The following is a 25,988-nucleotide window of genomic DNA, read 5'->3' on the forward strand; positions in this document are numbered from 1 at the left end:
TGTTATTCTTAAAGTTCAGTTTTTGTAGTTTTTATTGATTAAAGTTTCATACGGGTTTCTTGTCTTACACTACTCCTGCCTCTTCTTGAGCAGGTAAATTTCACTGATTAAAGAGACAGTAAAACTCTAGTCTGACCAGTCACACAATCCCTATCTATAGAGAAAATGACTGTGTTACTTTCCACACTCAGGATATGGTGACCATTAAATAAATATGACCAGGCAGGCAGTGCCTCTAATACCAGAAGTGCTAGAGACAATGTTTTTTATAAAGAGGTATGGTTTGTGGTTGCCAGGTTCCTTTACTTTTTTTTTTTTTTTTTTTTTTTTTGGTCTTTTTGCCTTTTCCTGTGGCATATGGAGGTTCCCAGGCTAGGAGTCAAATCGGAGCTGTAGTCTTCAGCCTACACCAGAGCCACAGCAATGCGGGATCCTAGCCATGTCTGCAACCTACACCACAGCTCACGGCAACGCCAGATCCTTAACCCACTGAGCAAGGCCAGGGATCGAAGCCACAACCTCGTGGTTCCTAGTCGGATTCATTAACTGCTGCGCCACAACGGGAACTCCTCCTTTACTTTTTAAAACCTTTTTTAAATGCATACATGCATTGGGTTAAGAATATTTGAATACATTAAGCATTAGTTTAGGTTTGTTGTTTAGGTTTATTGTTAACTATCAGTGGGTTTTCTGTTCTGATATAAGCTTATGCAGGGAGAAATATTTCTTGTTACTCATATTAACAGCATTTCTTCTATTAATTAGTCAAGAGTATTGTTTTATCTAGTTACTGTTGGTGTTAAGATGAATGTGTGGTCGACCTTGAATATTTTCCTAATTGGTGGCTACTTTTAGCCAACTATGGTGTATGCTTAATCTCCAGAAAAGGTTGTATCTTGTATCTCGAAAGTCTGTATCTAAAATGTTATTCTAATGTTTTAGAATAACATTTAAATTTACATTAAAACTTATGTTCTTAAGTCATATTTAAAGTTGAACCAAAACTTTTTCTGGAAAGCCAGAGGTCACCAGGCTTGTCAGGCTTGTCACCTCTACTCAAAAATCCTCTCACTATCTTGACCTTTTTTTTTTTTTTTTTTTTGTCTTTTTTTTTTTTTTTGTCTTTTTTCCATTTCTTGGGCTGTTCTCATGGCATATGGAGGTTCCCAGACTAGGGTCAATCGGAGCCATAGCCGTTGGCCTACGCCAGAGCCACAGCAATGCGGGATCCGAGCTATGTCTGTGACCTACACCACAGCTCATGGCAATGCCAGATCCTTAACCCACTGAGCAAGGCCAGGGATCGAACCTGCAACCTCATGGTTCCTAGTTGGATTTGTTAACCACTGAGCCATGACAGGAACTCCTATCTTGCCTTTTAAATGAGTTTGTTCTTGTATGTTTTTCCAAAGTAGCTCACCTGGTTTCAGGGATTTTAACCTACATTCTGTTTGTTAAAGTTTTCTAGCTAAATCATTTTGCAAAAGGTAAAAGGGATACATTTTTGGTATTTTTAATGCTTCTTTCATCATTCCTTTATGGTACTTTATAGCACCAGATTTTAGCTTCTATACAATAGATGTTGAATGAATGTTTGATTTAATTTAATTACAATAGGTGAATTTGAGAAGCTGTGGCTAGTTTTAGTTCCAGGAATTCATGCAGTATGAACACCCCTGGGTATAAACTGGATGCTTTTCTTGAAGCTACATTTTGAGTGGTCCAAGCACACTTTGCAATATGTTCACCTCATCACAAATTCTCTCCCTCCCACCCCTCATTTTTCCTTTCAGTTTTTAACATGGCCCCTGTAGCATTTGGAAGTTCCCAGGCTAGGAGTCAAATCAGAGCTGCAGCTGCTGGTCTACACCACAGCCATAGCAATGCCAGATCCGAGCCATATCTGTGACCTATAATGCAGCTCATGGCAATGCTGGATCCTTAATGCACCGAGCAAAGCCAGGGATCGAACCCACATATTCTTGGATACTAATTGGGTTCTTAGCCCACTGAGCTACAGCAAGAACTCTTTATTTCCCCTTTTATGTTTGGTACTTGTTAATAGGTTATGAAAACTGTTCTGTATTTAAGGAGGGTGGTGGGAAGTGTGTCTGTGCTTCATGACTTGATTCAACTAAGCACTTTATTCTTAATTTTCTACTAAATCTTCCTTCGGTTGTTTATTTCATAAAAACTTTTGTATAAATTTACTTAATGTTTTTGAGGTAGAAAACATACCCCCCTTCTTCCCTCCTATAGGTTACACCTTCATCTAAGATTTTTATGTCTGATAATTATGCTCGTCATTTTTTTTTTTTTTTGGTCTTTTTGTCATTTCTTGGGCTGCTCTCATGGCATATGAAGGTTTCCAGGATAGGGGTCAAATCGGAGCTGTAGCCACCGACCTACACCAGAGCCACAGCAATGCAGGATCTGAGCCACGTCTGCAACCTACACCACAGCTCATGGCAATGCCAGATCCTTAACCCACGGAGCAAGGCCAGGGATCAAACCCGCAACCTCGTGGTTCCTAGTCGGATTTGTTAACCACTGAGCCATGATGGGAACTCCTGCTCTTTGTTCTTTACCAGTGTTTCCTGAGGATGTCTAATTTTATTAGAAATTAATAGACTGGGACAACACCCATATGTTTATGGAGCTAGTAAGTTCATCTAGTCGTTTATAGTGCCTCACATTAAATATGAAACTACTTCAACAGGGTGAATAGAACTATACACATATAAGATTTATGCATTTATGTGACATATTAGTATTCAGTGTAATAGTCTGTTATGTTAAAATTAGCATTGAAATATTTAATATATTTTCTTTTGGAGATTATTAAAATGTACTTTATTTATTTTGTTTGAGGTGCATGGCAGCTAGAGGGGGACATCATTTTGTTTAAGCCTTATATATCTAATTGATCTGTATTATTAGCAGACTTTGTTGTAGTTATACTAACTTTCTGTCACTGAAGTAATGGCAATATCTTTGTTAGATTGGTTAGTTGACTCTAATGTAGTCGTATGCTTTGCCTTGTTGGGGGGTTTGGCCAGGCAATAATGGCATATGAAGTATGAGATTGAGTGGGAGGTAGGAGGATTTGATTAGGGAAGCTATTTACCTGATAAGCCTGTGTGTGTGTGTGTGTGTGTGTGTGTGTGTGTGTGTGTGTAATTACTCTATGTCCTGTGACCATTCACTCAATAACACATTATGGTTTATCATGTTGGTAAATACTATACAATTTAATCCCAGCTCCAAGTCGCTTGACTGTGATAAGGCATCTGATGGCCACAGCTGAGTCACAGCATCCTCCAGAGTTAAAAATACCAAATGCATAAAGCCAGTTATGTGTGAACACAAGCTGATGTGATAGTCCCCTGGAATGTCTTACTTAAGAATAAAAAGTGGGCAGTTAAGGGGGAAATGGCCCTAAAATAAGTACCAAATGCAAGATATAATTCCTTTGGAGTTTCCTGGTGGCCTAGTGGTTAAGGACTGGTATTGTCACTGCTGTGGCTTGGGAATGACCCCTGGCCCTGGAACTTGAGCATGCCACAAGTGTGGACAGATGGATGGATGGATTGATAGATAACTCATTTATAGAAATCCCCATGATTCTTGGGCCCTGAACTAGGAGAGAGGCACATCTGTGGGCAGTTGATGATTTATCAAGGCTTTCTGACTATGTTCTGGTTGTTGGTTATGATAAGCATGTTGACTGGAAAATGTTTGGACATAATGTGATATGTAGAATTAATAAATATAGTCCTATACACTATCAATCACTTCAGTTACCCCATGAATGTTCTCTAGTGACTGGAATCTAATAAGGATTGAACTGTCTTTCGTTTTGTGGCACCTGCAGCATGTAGAATTTCCCAGGTCTGGGATCAAACCCAAGCCACAGCAGTAACCTGGGCCACAGCAGTCTTAATGCCAAGTTCTTAACCACTAGGCCATGAGGGAATTCCTGGACTGACCTGTTTAATGTGTCCTGTAATAACAGTAGGCTGAAGTACATGCTTATACACATGAGGGAGATAATTGATACATAATTACATGATCATGTATTATGTGTAATAAAGCATATGCGTTGTGCTTACATGTGTGGAAGGACATGTAATGCACAATGTACATAGCACTGTTAGTTTTTATGATAAAATTTTTAGTATTTACACAGCACGTAAAGATAGTGTAAATGTCCCATATGCAAATGGTTCAGGGAAGAGTTTAAGTTTAAGTTTAAGTTTTTTTTTTTTTTTTTGGTCTTTTTGCCTTTTCCTGTGGCATATGGAGGTTCCCAGGCTAGGAGTCAAATCGGAGCTGTAGTCTTCAGCCTACACCAGAGCCACAGCAATGCGGGATCCTAGCCATGTCTGCAACCTACACCACAGCTCACGGCAACGCCAGATCCTTAACCCACTGAGCAAGGCCAGGGATCGAAGCCACAACCTCGTGGTTCCTAGTCGGATTCATTAACTGCTGCGCCACAACGGGAACTCCTCCTTTACTTTTTAAAACCTTTTTTAAATGCATACATGCATTGGGTTAAGAATATTTGAATACATTAAGCATTAGTTTAGGTTTGTTGTTTAGGTTTATTGTTAACTATCAGTGGGTTTTCTGTTCTGATATAAGCTTATGCAGGGAGAAATATTTCTTGTTACTCATATTAACAGCATTTCTTCTATTAATTAGTCAAGAGTATTGTTTTATCTAGTTACTGTTGGTGTTAAGATGAATGTGTGGTCGACCTTGAATATTTTCCTAATTGGTGGCTACTTTTAGCCAACTATGGTGTATGCTTAATCTCCAGAAAAGGTTGTATCTTGTATCTCGAAAGTCTGTATCTAAAATGTTATTCTAATGTTTTAGAATAACATTTAAATTTACATTAAAACTTATGTTCTTAAGTCATATTTAAAGTTGAACCAAAACTTTTTCTGGAAAGCCAGAGGTCACCAGGCTTGTCAGGCTTGTCACCTCTACTCAAAAATCCTCTCACTATCTTGACCTTTTTTTTTTTTTTTTTTTGTCTTTTTTTTTTTTTTTTGTCTTTTTTCCATTTCTTGGGCTGTTCTCATGGCATATGGAGGTTCCCAGACTAGGGTCAATCGGAGCCATAGCCGTTGGCCTACGCCAGAGCCACAGCAATGCGGGATCCGAGCTATGTCTGTGACCTACACCACAGCTCATGGCAATGCCAGATCCTTAACCCACTGAGCAAGGCCAGGGATCGAACCTGCAACCTCATGGTTCCTAGTTGGATTTGTTAACCACTGAGCCATGACAGGAACTCCTATCTTGCCTTTTAAATGAGTTTGTTCTTGTATGTTTTTCCAAAGTAGCTCACCTGGTTTCAGGGATTTTAACCTACATTCTGTTTGTTAAAGTTTTCTAGCTAAATCATTTTGCAAAAGGTAAAAGGGATACATTTTTGGTATTTTTAATGCTTCTTTCATCATTCCTTTATGGTACTTTATAGCACCAGATTTTAGCTTCTATACAATAGATGTTGAATGAATGTTTGATTTAATTTAATTACAATAGGTGAATTTGAGAAGCTGTGGCTAGTTTTAGTTCCAGGAATTCATGCAGTATGAACACCCCTGGGTATAAACTGGATGCTTTTCTTGAAGCTACATTTTGAGTGGTCCAAGCACACTTTGCAATATGTTCACCTCATCACAAATTCTCTCCCTCCCACCCCTCATTTTTCCTTTCAGTTTTTAACATGGCCCCTGTAGCATTTGGAAGTTCCCAGGCTAGGAGTCAAATCAGAGCTGCAGCTGCTGGTCTACACCACAGCCATAGCAATGCCAGATCCGAGCCATATCTGTGACCTATAATGCAGCTCATGGCAATGCTGGATCCTTAATGCACCGAGCAAAGCCAGGGATCGAACCCACATATTCTTGGATACTAATTGGGTTCTTAGCCCACTGAGCTACAGCAAGAACTCTTTATTTCCCCTTTTATGTTTGGTACTTGTTAATAGGTTATGAAAACTGTTCTGTATTTAAGGAGGGTGGTGGGAAGTGTGTCTGTGCTTCATGACTTGATTCAACTAAGCACTTTATTCTTAATTTTCTACTAAATCTTCCTTCGGTTGTTTATTTCATAAAAACTTTTGTATAAATTTACTTAATGTTTTTGAGGTAGAAAACATACCCCCCTTCTTCCCTCCTATAGGTTACACCTTCATCTAAGATTTTTATGTCTGATAATTATGCTCGTCATTTTTTTTTTTTTTTTGGTCTTTTTGTCATTTCTTGGGCTGCTCTCATGGCATATGAAGGTTTCCAGGATAGGGGTCAAATCGGAGCTGTAGCCACCGACCTACACCAGAGCCACAGCAATGCAGGATCTGAGCCACGTCTGCAACCTACACCACAGCTCATGGCAATGCCAGATCCTTAACCCACGGAGCAAGGCCAGGGATCAAACCCGCAACCTCGTGGTTCCTAGTCGGATTTGTTAACCACTGAGCCATGATGGGAACTCCTGCTCTTTGTTCTTTACCAGTGTTTCCTGAGGATGTCTAATTTTATTAGAAATTAATAGACTGGGACAACACCCATATGTTTATGGAGCTAGTAAGTTCATCTAGTCGTTTATAGTGCCTCACATTAAATATGAAACTACTTCAACAGGGTGAATAGAACTATACACATATAAGATTTATGCATTTATGTGACATATTAGTATTCAGTGTAATAGTCTGTTATGTTAAAATTAGCATTGAAATATTTAATATATTTTCTTTTGGAGATTATTAAAATGTACTTTATTTATTTTGTTTGAGGTGCATGGCAGCTAGAGGGGGACATCATTTTGTTTAAGCCTTATATATCTAATTGATCTGTATTATTAGCAGACTTTGTTGTAGTTATACTAACTTTCTGTCACTGAAGTAATGGCAATATCTTTGTTAGATTGGTTAGTTGACTCTAATGTAGTCGTATGCTTTGCCTTGTTGGGGGGTTTGGCCAGGCAATAATGGCATATGAAGTATGAGATTGAGTGGGAGGTAGGAGGATTTGATTAGGGAAGCTATTTACCTGATAAGCCTGTGTGTGTGTGTGTGTGTGTGTGTAATTACTCTATGTCCTGTGACCATTCACTCAATAACACATTATGGTTTATCATGTTGGTAAATACTATACAATTTAATCCCAGCTCCAAGTCGCTTGACTGTGATAAGGCATCTGATGGCCACAGCTGAGTCACAGCATCCTCCAGAGTTAAAAATACCAAATGCATAAAGCCAGTTATGTGTGAACACAAGCTGATGTGATAGTCCCCTGGAATGTCTTACTTAAGAATAAAAAGTGGGCAGTTAAGGGGGAAATGGCCCTAAAATAAGTACCAAATGCAAGATATAATTCCTTTGGAGTTTCCTGGTGGCCTAGTGGTTAAGGACTGGTATTGTCACTGCTGTGGCTTGGGAATGACCCCTGGCCCTGGAACTTGAGCATGCCACAAGTGTGGACAGATGGATGGATGGATTGATAGATAACTCATTTATAGAAATCCCCATGATTCTTGGGCCCTGAACTAGGAGAGAGGCACATCTGTGGGCAGTTGATGATTTATCAAGGCTTTCTGACTATGTTCTGGTTGTTGGTTATGATAAGCATGTTGACTGGAAAATGTTTGGACATAATGTGATATGTAGAATTAATAAATATAGTCCTATACACTATCAATCACTTCAGTTACCCCATGAATGTTCTCTAGTGACTGGAATCTAATAAGGATTGAACTGTCTTTCGTTTTGTGGCACCTGCAGCATGTAGAATTTCCCAGGTCTGGGATCAAACCCAAGCCACAGCAGTAACCTGGGCCACAGCAGTCTTAATGCCAAGTTCTTAACCACTAGGCCATGAGGGAATTCCTGGACTGACCTGTTTAATGTGTCCTGTAATAACAGTAGGCTGAAGTACATGCTTATACACATGAGGGAGATAATTGATACATAATTACATGATCATGTATTATGTGTAATAAAGCATATGCGTTGTGCTTACATGTGTGGAAGGACATGTAATGCACAATGTACATAGCACTGTTAGTTTTTATGATAAAATTTTTAGTATTTACACAGCACGTAAAGATAGTGTAAATGTCCCATATGCAAATGGTTCAGGGAAGAGTTTAAGTTGAATTCCAAATTTGGGAGCTGAAGGTGGAGCTAGAGCTTCTTCCTTGAGTCTTAGGGAGATGTGTTCTTTTTTTTTTTTTTTTTTTGCCTTTTCTAGGGCCACTTCCCGTGGCATATGGAGGTTCCCAGGCTAGGGGTCCAATCAGAGCTGTAGCTGCGGGCCTATGCCACAGCCACAGCAATGCAGGATCTGAGCCGCGTCTGCAACCTACGCCACAGCTCACAGCAACACCAGATCTTTAACCCACTGAACGAGGCCAGGGATCAAACCCACAACCTCATGGTTCCTAGTCAGATTCATTAACCACTGTGCCACGACGGGAACTCCATTCTATTTTTCTGATTTACAAACAAGGGTCATAAATATATTGCAAAATCTCTTTTTTTAAGGTGGTCATTTTCAATCATGCTTGTCATTATTATAAGGACAAGAATGAAAATAATTAAAGTATAGAATAGGGGAGTTCCCGTTGTGGCTCAGTGGTAACAAACCCAAATCATACCCATGAAGAAGCGGGTTTGATCCCTGGCCTTGCCCAGTGGTTCAAAGATCCAGAGTTGCCATGAGCTGTGGTGTAGGTCACGGCTCAGATCCCACATTGCCATGGCTGTGGTGTAGGTCAGGAACTATAGCCCAAATTTGATCCCTAGCCTGGGAATTTCCACATGCCTCACCAGTGGCCCTAAGAAGAAAAAGGAAAAAAAGCATAGAATAGACGCTAATTTGGGTTTATGCAGCCAAAAATGAAACCAAAGCTAAGATGGATGCCCAGGCTTTATTCATTGGGCAAAGAATGGATAAGTAGGACCTTAGTTCACAGCTGAAGTTCCCAGCCAAGTTGTGAGAGGTCTTTGATTTTAAGGAGTAAAGATAAAGGGAGGAGGAGTGAGGCTAATGACAGGGAGGCCTGCCCATTGCTCTTCAGGGAAGGGTCAGGGCTTTCCTGGAAATGGGTGCCACCCCCCTTTTATGATTTTTTTGGTCAGCATCTCCCAGTCACGACCACCAGTAGGTGTGTCATCTAGTAGCTAATGTGGCAAAATCTGTTGAATGAGACTCGGAGTCTGGGGAGGCCAGAGTCGTCGTCATCCTGATTCCACCTGGTTCCGTCTGGTTTGTCTCTTCCTATACCTTCCTCCTCTTGTCTCCAGACCTTTCACTTCTCGATACACGGTAACTCCAGTTCAAGGAGGGTTTCGCAGGCTTTGGCAAGGATCTGCTGTCAGCTCTGGCAACAACACCCCCTTTCCTCGTCACTACTCCCCATTCTTGAGGGGGGAGTCTGTCTTCTGGGGCTGCTTCCTGCTGAACATGGGCATAGGTTTCCCCTGGATTGGAGGCGCAGAACTGTCCCTGCCCCGCCTAACATAAGCCCGAGCTTCAGAAGGCTGCAGCCTCAGTTCTTGTACCCTTGTGTTAGTATCATCTGAAGTTTGAGGGATTCAAGCTCTTTGCTAACAGAGTTGACAAGGCGGTTATGGAAGCAAGGCCTGAAGACGAACAGGAGGTTAATGCAGTCAGTGTGCCAAGAAATGGAAGAGACCAGTTTAAACTAGAAAGGCTCTCTTTGACCTTATTCCAGATGGAGCTTGGATTGGGACCTTTGGGAGTATATCTTTGTGCCCTTTGAGTTGCTTATACACCTCTTCTATGGTTACCTCAATCCGACCAGAGTTACTCCCATGCATGTGGTGGGTTTTATTAATAACTATGCTGAATTTCCCTTGCTCAGCCAGGAAGTCGTCAAGGGCTAGCCTATTGTCAAGTACAGTATTTTCTACTGAGTCCAGAGAAGCATGGAATAAAGCATCCCTCATGCTTTTAGACAAGTCCTCAGGGGCTCGTGTAAGGATTTGTACAGTGATTTCATGGTATGCAGAACCTCCCCAGGGGGGCACCAAATCCCCCTTGCTCTAGTCCAAGAGCAATCCCTACTCCTGCTGGAGGGAATCTTATTGCCCCTTTATCTCAGTGCTGGGTGATATTATGAATGGTCATACATAGGTTCCTAGAACTTACCAGCCTAGTGTGCATTGTGCACAAATGAGGCATCATTTAAGCAAGGATCTGGCATTGCTGCAAGATGCAGCATAGGTTGCAGATGCAGCTGGGATCTGGCATTGCTGTGGCTGTGGTATAGGACAACAGATGCAGCTCCTATTTGACTCCTACCCTGGGGACTTCCATATGCCTCAGATGCAGCCCTAAAAAGAAAAACAAAAAAAGAAACTTCTGGACATATATCTGGAGAAAACCATAATTGGAAAAGTTATATGCACCCCAATATTCATTGTGGAACTACTGACACTATCCAAGACATAGAAGCCACTTAAATGTCCTTTGACAGAGGAATGGCTAAAGATGTGGTATATATAATGGAATGTTACTTGGCTGTAAAAAAAAAATGAAATAACGCCATTTGCAGCAACATGGGTGGACCTAGAGTTTACCATACCAAGTAAATCAGACAAATATCTTATTTGATCACTTCTATGTGGAATCTAGTAAAATTATACAAAACTTCCTTATAGGAGTTCCCGTCGTGGCGCAGTGGTTAACGAATCCGACTAGGAACCATGAGGTTGCGGGTTCGGTCCCTGCCCTTGCTCAGTGGGTTAACGATCCGGCGTTGCCGTGAGCTGTGGTGTAGGTTGCAGACGCGGCTCGGATCCCGCGTTGCTGTGGCTCTGGCGTAGGCTGGTGGCTACAGCTCCGATTCAACCCCTAGCCTGGGAACCTCCATATGCCGCGGGAGCAGCCCAAGAAATAGCAACAACAGCAACAACAAAAGACAAAAAGACAAAAAGACAAAAAAAAAAAAAAAAAAAAAAAAAAAACTTCCTTATAAAATGGAAACAAACACAGTTCCTGAAATCAAACTTATGGTTACCAAAGGGGAAACCATGGGGAGGGGGAACAAATTGGAACAATAGTATTAGCATATACACACTACTATGTACAGAATAGATAACGAGCAAGAATCTATTGTAGAGCACAGGGAAATAGACTCAATATTCTGTAATAACCTATATGGGAAAAAAATGAATCTCTCTCTCTCTCTCTCTACATATATATATATATATATACACACACACATACACACTAGTAAAATTAAATAATAAAGGGAAACATTCAAATTATGTCAAGACACTCATCAACGCTTGATCTCCCTCTTCCCACAGCACTTGTGAGAATGCGAATAGTCCCTAAAGGAAAAATCATGTTGAGTCCATATGAGACCATGTATGGGAGGCACATTCCTGAAGGAACTGGCTCCGAGACCACCCTGGGGGATATGGACCAGTAGAAATATGCCTTTCAGAGAGGGGAAATAATCACAGCTTTACACCACGCGACGATCCAGAACTACTTTCTCCTTCTGAGCCACATGGGAAATCCAGGAGTTCCTTTTGAGGGTTTGATTTGTTCTACTTTCCTAAGGATTGTGGTTTCCAAGTGGAGGGTAAACCCCATGTAATTCCTACAGCTCTAGAGACTCCCTTCGTAATTTGGGGAACAAAGGCAGGCCCCTTGTCCCTCTTGATGGACTTAGGGGGCCCAAACGGGGAATTCTTTCCTTGAGAAAGGTCTTAGAAACCTCCAAGGCAGTCTCAGTTCAGGTGGGAAATGACTCCATCCAGTCTGAGAAGGTGTCAGTCAAAACCCACGAACATCTAAAATTCCCTTGTACCCAGAGCATTACTGTAAAATCAGTTTGCCAGTCTTGACCTGAACATGTGACTCGATACCAGATAGGGGTCACTCCAGTGACCTTGGGGAGGGTGAGTTTGGGGCCTGTCCTGGAGGCAGGGCAAGCTCCAACCAGCCTGGTAGTGTTGGACAGGGAGAAAGGACTGTGCTGGGAGATTTTGAGAGAGAGAGCTCTCGGACTCATAGGAGGCCTGTGATGGTTCTTAGAGTGAGAGGAGGAGGGAAATCAGCCCAAGAGGCGTTGGCTTGAATATTGGGCAAGCACTGCTCCAGGATCAGACTTGCACACGGCGCGGGGTCTGGAAAGCTGGGCCAGTGGTCATGAATGAAGAGTGGAAAAGCAGAGCTTCCTTGGTGGGCAGGCTGCAACGATCCTACAGACCTGTCTCTTGAGGGGTCTCTGAAAAATTTCTTCTTTTTCTTCCATACGAGCCTCTCCCTCCTCTGGATCACCCCCGAGGAAAAATCTGACTCAAGAAAAGTCGCATAAATTAGGAGGGGAGGATGACTAATTTTTAAAAAGTTTACCTGATTCAGAGTGGCCGTGGCTCATTGACTAAGAGGAATGGTGAAGGATGGGGAGGAGTGAGTGCCACAGCTGAATTGGAGGGGGAAATACTCCCTCTGGACAGCTCTTGGTTGTTCTTAGAGGAGGAACTAAATCAGCTACCCCAGGGCAGTCCATGGGTTTGTTCAGGAGGCAGGAGGAAGTGCTCTGAGTTGTCATTGGAGAGAATTGCCGCCAGAGGGCGCTGAAGTGCCATCCAAGCAGCTGCTTGATGTTGGCACTGCTAGGCTCAGAGATGTGGTTACCCTAGGAGAGGTCCTGCCAGGAGGGGTTGCTTACAGGTCGCAACTGACCCTCCAGGACAAATTGGCTTACCTGGTGAAAGGAAACTTGTTCCATCTTCACACATCTGGGTCATTTTCAAGTGGCACAGCTAGCCCGAAGCCCACGTTAAAGGACAGCTCTTCAAGGTTCAGACTGCCTTTTGATTCTCCAGAGGTAGAACTCTGAAACACACGCAGTTTGTTGAGTATTGGGCATTTGGTTTTCCAGAATAAGGCTTCCATGGCGTTTGGCATCTGGAGAGCAGGGCCGGTGGTTGTCAGTGAAGAGTATAAAACAGGGGTCCTTTGGAGGGCAGGCTATGCCCATCCCAGAAACCTGTCTCTTGAGTGTTCTCTGAATTTTCCACATTTTTCTTTGATCTAAGCCTCTCTCTCCTTTCGTGCACCCCTGAGGGGAAATCTTACCTAAAGCCAGCTCACATAAGATAAAGGGTGGCTAAAAGGAGGATAGAGGGGAAATAATTTAAAGCCAATTATCTGACTCGTAGTGCATCTGGCTGATGGACTTCAAGGGCTGCTGATAGGGAGCAGGGAAGGATATGGGAGACCTTGAGAGAGAAACACCAGCCTCTGTAAGGCCCTTGAGTTTTCTGAGAAAGAAAGGAGGACCAGATTAGGCTCGCAGATGGTCATGAGCAGCGCAGACAGAACCATTTGCCATCGGGAGGCGGAGGATGGGATCTGAATTGTCAGCAGAGGTAATGGTCGCTAGAGGACAAGGAGCCCTGACATTGCCCACCTGCAGCTTGGCACTCCCAGACTTAGAGACAGGGTTGGAAATGGTGCTGGTGGAACCCTGAGGATGTGCCCAGCAAGGAAAAGTGAGTTACAGGTTGCTTCTGACTCTTGGGTCCAAAATTCCTCTCCTGATAGTGGGTACACAGTTCTTCCTTTACAACTAAGGGTCATTTCCATGCTGCTGGTGGAGCGCTAAGACTAAACGGTTTGGCAGGCTGCCTGGGGTCTCACTGCCTTTGGATTCTCCAGCATCATAACCCAGAATACAAAATATCTGGCTTGATTCCTGAGCATGCAGCTGTCCCAAATCAGCCTTCTGTTACATGCACAGGAAACCAGTGCTTGAGGATCTGAATGGAGTGTGAAACAGCACCAGTGTTTTGTCTGGTCAGGCTGTTCTTCTCAGTGGGATATATCTCCAAAATTTTTCTGCCTTTTCATTTTTGTTCCTGAACCAATGCTTCCTCTCATTCATCTCCAGGGAAAGGGCATCCGCTAAGACACGATCACATGTTTTACGGTGAGCAGATGACTTTCCAGCTGGTGACCTGACGTGAAGTGGGATGGATCAGCTGAGGGACGTAGAGCAGTGGTGTTGGGAAAGGAGGAAGCAGTGCCACAGGAGACTTTGAGAGAGAGAGAGAGATTGCCCTCTGTCAGGCAGGATGTGGTTGTTGTTAGAGGGAGAGTACGTTGGAAATCAGCTGTCAAGTGCACAACCCTAGTGCAGCCCACCCCTGGGTTTGGTCAGGAGGCAGAAGGATGTCCTCAGAGTGGTTATTAGAGAGGATGGTTGCCAGAGCACCGGCAAAGCCCAGAGGTGCTTGGGATCAGCCTGTGCCAGCACAGAGCCAGAGTTGAAGATGAGGCTGGTGGATCCCCCAGGACATGCCTAGGGAGCAGGGGTAGGATACAGAGCACCACTGACTCCCCACCTCACCTGAGAGGAAGGGCACTGTTCTGCCTCCCCATCTGTGGGGTGCTCTCAGACAGCTCAGGTGGCCTCAAGTCCAGACACTTGGGCAGGCTGGCAAGAGTGGTGACTGCCTTTGGGTTCTGTGGAGGCAGAAAACTGAACACAGATGTAGTTGGCTTGGCTACTGGGCATGCAGTGCTCCAGGATCATGCCTGCACCATGTTCAGCATCTGGAAAGCTGGGTGGGTGGTCATGAATGGAGAGTGGAAAAGCAGAGGTTCCTTGGTGGGAAGGTTGCCCATTTCCTGAAAATTGTCTCTGGTCTCTTGAAATTTCCTTCTATTTCTTCCATCTGAGCCTCTCCCCCCTTTCATTCACCCCTAAGGGAAAAAATCTTAGCTCAAGACAGGTCACATAAATTAAGAGGGGAGGCTGATCTAATGTAAATCCAGTTACTTGATTTGGAGTGGGTTCAGCTCATAGGCTAAGAGGAATGCTAAGGGATAGGGAGGAGTGAGTGCCATGGATGACTGTGAGAGGGAAATACCCCCATCCTGGAAGGCACTTGGTTGTTCCTAGAAGGAAAGGAGGAATTACATCAGCTCTGAGGTGCCCAAGCCCAGTGCAGTCCATGGGTTTGTTCAGGAGGCAGGAGAGGGCGGGCTCTGGTTGTTATTGGAGGAAATGGCCACCAGAGGGCCCTGAAGCACTGGGCAAGCCCAGTAACTGCTTGGTGTTGGCACTTCCAGGCTCAGAGATGGGGAGGGGTGGATTCCCTCAGGAGGTGTCTGGTGAGGAGGGGAAGGTTACAGGCCACCCTTGACTCTCCAGTCAAAATTGGCTCACCCGGTAAAAGGGAAATGGTTCCACCTTCAACACATCTGGGTCACTTGCAGTCAGCTCAGGCAGACCAAAGTCCACAGCCTGGGACTGGCAATCAGGGGTCTGGCTGACTTTTGGATTCTCCCAAAGGAGAACTCTAAACCCACAAGCAGTTGGTCAGAATATTTGGCGTGCAGTTTTCCAGAGCCAGGATTGCATGGTGTTTGCCTAGGAGAGCTGAAACCACTGTTCCTAGAGGGAGAGGATGATTTACATTGGCTCTGAGGTGCACAAGCCCAGGGCAGCCCCATGGACTTGTTTCAGAGGCAGGAGGAAGGGCTTTGAGTTGTAATTCAAGAGATTGGCCACAAGAGGGCAACAGAGCCCAGCAGATGCTTGGTATTGGCCTATTCCAGCCCAGAGGTGGAGTTTGACGTGGGGGTGGTGGATCAGCAGTGGTCATGCCTTGTGAAGAGAGCTGGGTTACAGGTCTCCTTTGACTCTTGGGTCTAAATTAGCTCACCTGATAGGAAGGACCTTGTCCTGCTCTTCCCAGCTGCGGGTCACTTTCTGACAGCTCAGGTAGCCTGAAGTCCAGATGATTGGACAGTCCGTGAAGCGTTCTGACTGCTTTGGATTCTGCAGAGGCTGCATCTGAGACAAAAGGGTGTGGGATGGAATACTGGGCTTGCAGCGCTCCCAGAACAGGCTTGCGCAGTGTGTGGCCTCTGGGCAGCTGGGTGGGTGGCTGTGAATGGAGGGTGCAAAAGCAGCGTTTCCCTGGTCAGCAGGTTCATCCATCCCAGAGACTCATCTCTTGAAGGTTTTCTGTAAGTTTCCTTCTTTTCCTTCCGTCTGAGCTTCTCCCCTCCTCTCATTCACCCCTGATGGTGAAAATCTCACCTCGACCCAAGTGACAGAAATGAAGATGGGGAGGCTGATTCATTGAAATCTGGTCACGTGATTGGGAGTGGGTTCAGCTCAACGACTTAGAGGAAGGATTGGGAGGCGTGAGCCCCTTTGCTGACTATGAGAGGAAAATGGTTGTTTTAGAATGAGAGGAGGGATTAAATCAGCTACCCAGTGCACAAGCCCAGTGCAGTCCATCCAAGGGTCTGTTCAGGAGGCAGGAGGCAGGCCTCTGAGCTGTCATTAGACATGATGGCCGCCAGAGGGCGCCAAAGCGCTGGCCAAGCCTGGTAGCTGCTTGGTACGGACACCTCCAGGCTCAGAGATGGGGTTTGAAATGTGTGTGGGTGGATCCTCCAGGAGGGGACCAGCAAAAATTGGTTACTGAACCACTGCGGCTGACTATCCAGTCCAAATTGACCCACCTTGTATAAATAAATGGAAAGAGTTCTGCCTTCCAGATACCTGACTCAACTGCAGTCAGCTCAGCTAGTCCAAAGCCCACATTATTGGGTGGGACTTGTGGGCTCAGCTGGCCGTGAGGCTCTCCAGAATTAGAACGCAGAGCACCCAGGCAACTGGCTGGAGTACTGGACATGCAGTTTTCTAGAGTCCAGGTGTTTTGCATCTGGAGAGCTGGGTTGCTGGTCATAAATAAAGAGCGAGTATAAAAGCCGATGTCTTTTAGAGGGCAGGCTGTCTTTATGCCAGAGTCCTCTCTCTTGAGGGTGTTCTGCAAGGTTCCATAGTTTTTCCTCCATCTGAGCCTTGGTCTCCTTTTGAGCCCTACTGAGGGAACATCTTACCTGAAGCCAGGTGACACAAAATAAGGGCTAGCAATGTGGGTGAGGTGGGAAAGCAATACAAAGCCAGTTTCCTGACCCAAAATGTGCTCCCCTGATGGATTCAAGGGAGTGCTGACAGATAGGGCACAGGGAGGCATATAGGAGACTTAGAGAAATTCCATGATCCATAAGGCCTTTGATTTTTCTGTAAGAAAGAGACAGAAAGGAGCTCCCGTCATGGCGCAGTGGTTAATGAATCCGACTAGGAACCATGAGGTTGTGGGTTTGGTCCCTGCCCTTGCTCAGTGGGTTAACGATCTGGCGTTGCCGTGAGCTGTGGTGTAGGTTGCAGATGTGGCTCGGATCCCGCATTGCTGTGGCTCTGGCACAGGCCAGTGGCTAAGCTCTGACTGGACCCCTAGCCTGGGAACCTCCATATGCTGTGGGAGCGGCCCAAAGGAATAGCAAAAAGACAAAAAAAAAAAAAGAAAAAAAAAGGAAAGAGACAGAAAGAGGAGGACAAAATTGAGCTCACAGGTTCTCAAGAGCTGCGCCAGTGGGACCAGGTGAGTCAGGAGGAAGAAATTTGGGATGAGACTGGCTGGGAATGGAAATGGCCACTGGAGGACGAGGAACCCTGACACACACAGATGCTGTTTGGTTTTGGCACTTCCAGGGTCAGAGATGGGGTTGGAGGCGGCACTTGCAGCACCCTGAGGATGTGCCCAGCAAGGAAAGGTGAGTTACAGGTTGCTTTCGACTCTTGGGTCCCAAACAGGTCCTCTGAGGGTGGGTGCATCATTCTTCTTTCATGACTAGTGGTCACTTGCATAGGGGTCACAGAGGCCTAAGACCAGATGACTTGGCAGGCTACCTGGTAGGGGGAGAGTCTGAATGCCTTTGGGTTCTCCAGCGGTAGGACCTTGAATCAACAGGCATTTGGGTTGAGCCTTGGGCATGTCCATTTTCAAGAACTGGGATTTGCTCAGGTGTGGAATCTGCAAGCAGTGCTCGTGAACCTGAATGGAGCATGTGGAGGTGACGTCTTATACCCTCGGGTGTAACGTAAGACACAGACCTCAGGAAGGAGCACATCCTCGCCAGCTGAAAACACTCCTTTTCTCCTTTTTTTTTTTAACCTGAGTCACTGCATCCTATCAGATACCCCTGAGGAATGATCCACAGATAGAACTAGATCGAGTAGTTTAAGGCAAGCAGACGAATGTCCAGGTGGTGAGTTGACCTCATGTGTGATTGGCCAGTGGGTGCAGGGTAGTGATGTTGGGTAGGGAGGAGGAGGGAATGCCCTGGGAGACTTTGAGAGGGACCTTTGGCCTCTGTAAGGAACCAGTGGTAATTAGAGTGAGAGTAGGAGAATATTCAGCCATCAGGGGAACAAGGGGAGAGCAGTCCATTCATGGCTTTGGTCAGGAGGCAGGAGGAAGGGCTCTGAGCCGTCATTTGAGAGATTGGCCACCAGAGGGTGGCAGAGCACCAACAGAACCCAGCAGCTGCTTGGCATTGGCATATCACAGCCCAGAGGTGAGGTTGGAGTTGGGGACGGTGGACCCCACAGGGACGTACTTGTGAGGAGGGCTAGCTTACAGATGCCCTCTTACTCTCACCTCTGGCCCTGTCCTCCCTATCCCATCTGGGTGTCACCTTCCGACAGCTTGGGTAGCTTAAGTCCTGATGATTTGACACGCTGTCAAGAGTTCTGACTGACTTAGGATTCCACAGAGGCAGACATCCAAGCCCAAAGGGCATGGGATTGAACACTGGGCTTGCGGTGTTCCTGGATCAGGCGTGCCTGCTGTTTGGCATCTGGACAACCAGGCAGGTGAATGTGAATGGCGAGTGCAAAAGCAGAGGTTCCTTGGTCAGCAGGTTGCAACCATCACAGAGACTCAACTCTTGAGTGTTCTCTGAAAAGTTTCTTCTTTTCCTTCCATCTGAGTCTCTCCCCTCCTCTCACCCACCCCTTAGGGGGAAAATCTGACCTCAATCCAGGTCCCAGAAATGAAGAGAGGGAGGCTGATACATTGAAATCGGTCACTTGATTTGCAGTGGGTTCAGCTCAATGACTTAGAGGAGTGGGAAAGGATTGGTAGGAGTGAGTGCCATGGCTGACGTTGAGAAAAAAATAACCCCATGGAAGGCGCTTGGTTGTTCATAGAGTGAGAGGAGGGATTAAATCAAATATCGGGTGCACAGGCCCACAGCAGTCCATCCAAGGGTTCTGAAGTTCAGGAGGCAGAAGGCAGGGCTCTGAGTTGTCATGAGAGAGAATGACCGCCAGAGGGCACCAAAGAGCATGTCAAGCCCAGCAGCTGCTTGGCACTGGTTTTCCCAGGCCAGAGGTGGGGTTTGATTTTGGGGGGGTGGATCCCCCCCACCTCCAGGACCTGACTCACGAAGAGGGCTAAGTTACAGGTCGCCTCTGACTCTCATGTCTAAATTAATTCACCTGATAAGAAGGACCTTGTCCTGCCCTTCCTATCTGGGGTCTCTTTCAGACAGCTGGGTAGCCTAAAGTGACGGTGATTGGACAGGCTGTCTAGAGTTCTGACTGCCTTCAGATTCTGCAGAGGCTGCCTCTGAGACCAAAGGGCATGGGATCGAATCCTGGGCTTGAAGTGTTTTGGTGTGGAACATGCATCCATGTCACTGGGCCCCTGGACAGCTGGGAGGGTGGTTGTGAATGGAGAGTGCAAAAGCAGCTGTCCCTTGGTCTGCAGGTTGCATCCATCCCAGAGGCTCCTCTCTTGAGGGTTCTCTGAAATTTTTCTTCCTTTCCTTTCATCTGAGCCTTTAATGCCCTCTCATTCACCCCAACAGGGAAAATCTTACCTCAAGCCAAGTCCGAGAAGTGAAGAGGGGGAGGCTTACTCATTGAAACCTGCCCCCCAGATTGGAGTGGTTTCCACCCAGTGACTTAGAGACGTAAGGAGGGATTTGAGGAGTGAGCACCAAGGCTGACTTTGAGAGAAAAATAAGCCCCCGGAAGGTGCTTGGTGGATCTTAGTGTGAAAGGAAGGGTTACATTGACAATTGGGTGAACAAGCCCAGTGCAGTCCAAGCAGGGGCTCTGTTCAGGAGACAGGCACTGAGTCATCTTTAGAGACATGGCTGCCAGAGGGCTTGGGAATGCCAGCCAAGTCCAGTACCAGCTTGGTAGTGGCACTTCCAGGTTCAGAGATGGTGTTTGAGATGGGAACAGGTGGATCCCGCAGGAGGTGTCTGTTGAAAAGGTGTTACATACAGGCTACAGCTAACTCCTCGGTCCCAATTGGCTCACCCAGTAAAAGGAAAATCATGCTGCCTTTCAAATAGCTGGGTCACCTTTAGTTGGCTCAGCCAAACAAAGCCCGCGTTATTGGATGTGCCTCCAGGGTTCAGGCAGCCCTGGGGTTCTCCAGAGGTAGAACTATGAGCACTCTGGCAGGTGGCTGGAGTACTGGGCATGCAGTTTTCCAGAGTTCTGGGGTTTGGCCTCAAGAGAGCTGGGCTCCTGCTCGTCAATGAAGAGTGAGTGTAAAGGCCAACGTCTTTTGGAGGGAGGCTGACTTTATGCCAGAGCCCTCTCTCTTGAGGGTGTTCTGCAAAGCTCCTTAGTTTGTCTTCCATCTGAGCCTCTCCTTCCTTTTAAGCACCACTGAGGGAACATCCTTCCTGAAGCCAGGTGACCCAGAATAAGGGCTGGCAAAGCAGGGTGGGGTGGGTAAGTAATGTAGAGCCAGCTGCCTGACACCAAGTGTGCTCCCCTGATGGACTCAAAGGAGTCCTGACAGACAGGGAGCAGGGAGGCATATGGAGGACTTGGAGGGAGAAGTGACAAACTCCATAAGGCCTGTGCTTTTTTCTGAGAGAGACCAAGAGAGACAGAGCCTGAGGGAGAGAGAGACTGAGAGAGAGAGACCAAATCAGGCTCCCAGGTGCTCAAGAGCAGTGCCAAGAGACACGGACGGGGTCAGGAGGCAGACGTTTGGGACGAGACTGGCTGGGGTGGTAATGGCCTCTGGAAGATGAGGAGCTATGACATCCCCAGCTGCTGTTTGGTGTTGGCACTACCAGGCTCAGAAATGGGGTTGCAGATGGCACTGGTGGCAGCCTGAGGATATGCCCAGTGAGGAAATTAGAGTTATGGGTCACTTCTGACCCTGTGACCCCAAACACCTCCCCTGTGAGTGGGTGCGTAGTTCTACCTTCATGACCAGGGGGTTATCTGCACAGGGGTAATGGCGCCCTAAGACCAGATGATTTGACAGACTATCTGGGGTTGGGGATGATCTGAAAGCCTTTGGTTTCTCCAGAGGTACAAGCCTGAATCCACATGTTTCAAGCCTTGGGCATGTCCATTTAAGAGAAGGGGTTTTTGTTGGGGGTGGCATCTGGAAAGCAGTGCCTGTGGACCTGAATTGAGTGTGTAGAAGCAGGATCTTTGGCTGCCCAGGAAATGCTCTTCCTGAGAGCTATGTCTCAAATTCCTTCCTGGAATTCCTTTTCTTCCTTATCTACCTGAGCCACCGCTTCCTGTGAGTTACCCAGGAGGAATGAACCATAGCTAGAACTGCATCGCATGTATTAAGGCAGGTAGATGAATTTTCAGTCGGTGAGCTGACTTGAAGTGGGGCAGGCTGGTGGACATAGCATAGTGGTGTTGGACACGGGGGAGGAGGGAGAGTCCTGGGAGACTTTGAGAGACACATCTGGCCTCCTGTTAGGCACAGGGTGGTACTTAGAGTGACAGGAGGAGGGAGCTCAGCCATCGGTGAACAAGCTGAGTGTGGTGCATCACAGAGGAATGGCTGTGAGTTGTTATTTGAGAGGTTGGCTGGCAGAGGGTGAGAGAAAACAGGCAGAGCCCAGGAGCTGCTTGGCATTGGCATATCCCAGGCAAGAGTTGGCGTTCCACTTGGGGGTGGTGGGTCCCACAGGACATGCCCTGCGTGAGGGTCTACTTTGCAGGTTGACTCTACCTCTTGGGTCTAAATTAACTCACCTGATAGGAAGGACCTTGTCCTGCCCTTCCCATCTGAGGGTCACTTTCCAACAGCTCAGGTAGACTAAAGTCCCGATGATTGGACAGGCTCTGAAGAGTTCTGACTGCCTTTGGATTCTGCAGAAGCTTACATCTCAGCCCAAAGGCATGGGATTGAATACTGGGCTTGCAGTGATTTTGCAGATCAGACTTGCATGGTGTTTGGCCTCTGGAGAGCTGGGCAGGTGGTGGTGAATGGACAGCGCAAATGCAGCGGTTCCTTGCTTGGCAGGTTCAATCCATCCCAGAGACTCATCTCTTGAGGGTTATCTGAAAAGTTGCTTCTTTTCTTCCATCCCCCCCTCCTCCCATTCCCCCCGAGTGTGAACATCTTACCTCTTGCCAAGTCAAAGAGATGATGAGGGGAGGAGTCTTCACTGAAGTCCTGTCACCTGATTTGGAGAGGGTTTGGCTCAAGGACTGAGAGGCGTGGGGAGGGTGTGAGTGCCATGGCTGACTCTAAGAGAAAAACAACCCCCCAGCAGGTGCTTGCTTGTTCTTAGAGGGGAATGAGTGATTAAATCCACCAAGGGGTGCAGGAGCCAAGGGCAGTCCATCCAGGGGGTCTGTTCAGAAGGCAGGGCTGTGAGTTGTCATTAGAAAGAATGTCTGCCAGAAGCTCCTGTTGTGGTGCAGTGAAAATGAATCCAACTAGGAACCGTGAGGTTGCAGGTTTGATCCCTGGCCTCACTCAGTGGGTTAAGGATCCAGTGTTGCTGAGAGCTGTGGTGTAGTTTGCAGACATGGCTCTGATATCACATGGCTGTGGCGTAGGCCAGCAGCTGTAGCTCTAATTAGACCCCTAGCCTGGGAACCTCCATATGCTGCAGATGGGGCCCTAAAAACCAAAAAAAAAAAAGGCAAGAAAAAAGAAAGAATGTCCACCAGAGGGTGCTGAAACATCGTCCAAGCCCAGGAACAGCTTGATAGTGGTACCTCCGGGCTTAGAGTTGGGGTTTGAGATGGGGGTGGGTGGATCCCCAGGAGGTGCCTATTGAAATGGGGTTACTTAGAGGCTGCAGCTGACATGCCAGTCTGAATTGGCACACCCGGTAAAGGATTCTGCCTTCCAAATATCAGGGTCACCTTCAGTCGGCTCAGCTAGCCCAAAGCCCACATTGTTAGACGGGTCTGCAGAGTCCAGATGGCTGAGCAAGAACTCTCAGCACGCAGGCAGCTGGCTGGAGTATTGGGTGTGCAGTTTTTCAGAGTCGGTGGTTTGGCCTCTGGAGAGCTGGGCTGCTGCTGGTCATCAATGAAGGGTGAGTGTAAAACTGATGTCTTACCTGGCAGGCAGTCTTTATGCCAGAGACCTCCCTCTTGAGGGTTTTCTTCAAAGTTCCTTAAATATTTATTCCTCCATCTGAGCCTCCCCTTCCTTTCAAGAACCACTGAGGGAACATGTTACCTGCAGCCAACTGACACAGACTAAGGGCTGGTGAAGCGGGGTGGGGGTGGGGTGGGGAACTAGCATAAAGCCCGTTGCCTGAGACAGAATTTGTTCCCTGATGGACTCAAGGATTTCTGAGAGATGGGAGCAGGCAAGCCCATGGAAAACTTAGAGGAAGAAATGCTACCCTCCACATGCTCTTTTATTTTTCCGAGAGAGAGAAGGACTAGATCTGGCTCACAGGTGCTCAAGAGCATTGCCAGTGGAACAAGGTGGGGTCAGGAGGCAGAAGTTGGGACGAGACTGGCCGGAAGTGGTAATGGCCTCTAGAGGATGAGGAGCTATGACATGCCCAGCTGCTGTTTGGTGCTGGCACTACCAGGCTCAGAGAGGTGGTTATATGTGGTGCTGATGGCAGCCTGAGGATGTGCCCAGTGAGGAAATTCGAGGTATGGGTTCTTTCTGGCTCTCAGCCCCCAAACACATCTCCTGGGAGAGGGTGTGTATCTCTTCCTTCATGACTAGGGGTCATTCGCACAGGGGTCACCAAGCCCTAAGACCAGATGATTTGACAGGCTATCCGGGCTGAAGTGGGTTGGGGGGAGGCATGTCTGAAAGCATTTGGGTTCTCCGTTGGTATAACCCTGAATCCACAGGTATTTTGTTTCAGCCTTGGGCATGTTCATTTAGGATACTGGTGCTTTTGTCCTGGGTGACATCCAGAAAGCAGTGCTTGTGGACCTGAGTGGAATCTGTAGAAGCAGCATTTTAGTTGGCCAGTATATGGTACTTCCTGGGATCTAAGTCCCAAATTCCTCCCTAGAGTTCCTTTTCTTCTTCTTTTTTTTTTTTTTTTTTTTTTTTTGCCATTTCTTGGGCCACTCCCACAGCATATGTAGGTTCCCAGGTCAGGGGTCGAATAGGAGCTGTAGCCGCCGACCTACACCAGAGCCACAGCAATGCAGGATCTGAGCCGCATCTGCAACCTACACCACAGCTCACAGCAACACCAGATCCTTAACCCACTGAGCAAGGGCAGGGATTGAACCCACAACCTCATGGTTCCTAGTCGGATTTGTTAGCCACTGAGCCACTATGGGAACTCCCTTTTCTTCTTCTTCTACCTGAGCCATGGCCTCCTGTAAGTGACCCCCAAGGACGATCCATAGAGAGAACTACGTTGTGTGTATTAATGCAGGCAGGTGAATGTCCAGCCTGTGAGCTGACGTGAAATGGGATCCACTGGTGGATGTGGGGTAGTTTTGCGGCATAGGGAAGATGGAGAGTCCCAGGAGGCTTTGGGAAAGGCATCTGGCCTTCCGTAAATCACAGGGTGGTATTTAGAGTGAGAGTAGTGGGGACTTCTGCCATCAGCTGAACAAAACCAGCACGGTGCACCCACAGCCCTAGTCAGGAAGCAGGAGTTAAGGGCTCTGAGATGCTATTCAAGAGAATGGCCGCCAGAGGGCGACAGAGCTCGAGAGCTGCTTGGTATGGGGGAATCCCAGGCCAGAGGTGGGGTTTGAGTTGGGGATGGTGGATCCCCCTGGGATATGCATGGAGAGGAGGCATGTCCTGCCTATAAATCCTTCACATTTGTGGGTCGCTTTCCAACAGCTCCAGTAGACAAACGTCCAAATGATTGGCAAGGCTGCTAAGGGTTCTGACTGACTTCAGATTCTGCAGAAGCTAACACCTGATCCCAAAATGTGTGGGATTGAATACTGGGCTTGCAGGGCTCCCAGATCAGGCATGCACGGTGTTTGACCTCTGGACAGCTGGAGGGTGTTCATGAATGGAGCCCTTAAAAGTAATGCTTCTTTGGTTGGCAGGTTGTGTCCCCAGAGACAGGTCTCTTGAGGGTTCTCTGAAATTTTTCTTCTTTTTTGTCCATCTGAGCCTCTCCCCTCCTCTCATTCCCCCGTGAGGGGAACATCTTACCTCTGGCCAAGTCCCAGAAATGATGAGTGGACACAGATTCATTGAAATCTGGTCACCAGATTTGGATGGGTTCACCTCAAGGATTTAGAGCAGTGGGGAAGGATTGGGAGGAGTGAGTGCCATGGCTGACTTTGAGGAAAAATCACCCCCCTGTATGGTGCTGGCTTGTTCTTCAAGTGAGAAGAGGGATTAAATGGACACGAATGCACTAGCCCAGGGCAACCCATCCAGGGGGTCTGTTCATGGGGCAGGAGGCAGGGCTGTGAGTTGTCCTTCAGAGAATAGCCACCAAGAAGGCCAAAGCATGGCCCAAGCCTAGGAGCTGCTTGGTAGTGGTGCCTCCAGGCTCAGAGATGGGGTTTGAGATGGGAATGGGTGGATCCCCCAGGAGGGGTCCATCGAAAAGGCTTACTGAAAGGGCCAGAACACTCTCCAGTCCAATTTGGCTCACCTGGTAAAAGGGATTGCATTCTGCCTTCCAAATATCAGGGTCACCTTCAGTCGACTCAGTTACCCCAAAGCCCACTTTATTGTACACGGCCTCAGGGTTCATATGGCCTTGTGGTTCTCCAGAAGTAGAACTGTGAACACACAGGTAGCTGGCTGGAATGTTGGGCATGCAGTTTTCCAGAGTCCAGGGTTTTGACCTGTGGTGAGCTGGGCCGCTGGTCATCAATGAAGGGTGAGTGTAAAAGCTGACAGCTTGAGG

General features: G+C 46.9%; 1 long non-coding RNA gene across 8 annotated transcripts in view; it reads left to right on the forward strand.

The window, feature by feature from the left end:
• LOC110259822 overlaps positions 1–25,988 on the forward strand; it is a 70,708-nt gene that overhangs the window by 16,239 nt on the left and 28,481 nt on the right. For 6 of the 8 annotated variants that reach the window (XR_002342176.1, XR_002342180.1, XR_002342174.1 and 3 more), the window contains exon 2: positions 17,584–17,645. The exons of the other annotated variants lie outside the window; for them this stretch is intronic. This is a non-coding gene — a long non-coding RNA (uncharacterized LOC110259822). The remainder of the gene's footprint in view (positions 1–17,583; positions 17,646–25,988) is intronic. 8 annotated transcript variants of the gene reach the window in all.

This window comes from Sus scrofa, chromosome 3 (genome assembly GCF_000003025.6).
Source record: "Sus scrofa isolate TJ Tabasco breed Duroc chromosome 3, Sscrofa11.1, whole genome shotgun sequence".
NCBI classification, from domain to species: Eukaryota; Metazoa; Chordata; class Mammalia; order Artiodactyla; family Suidae; genus Sus; species Sus scrofa.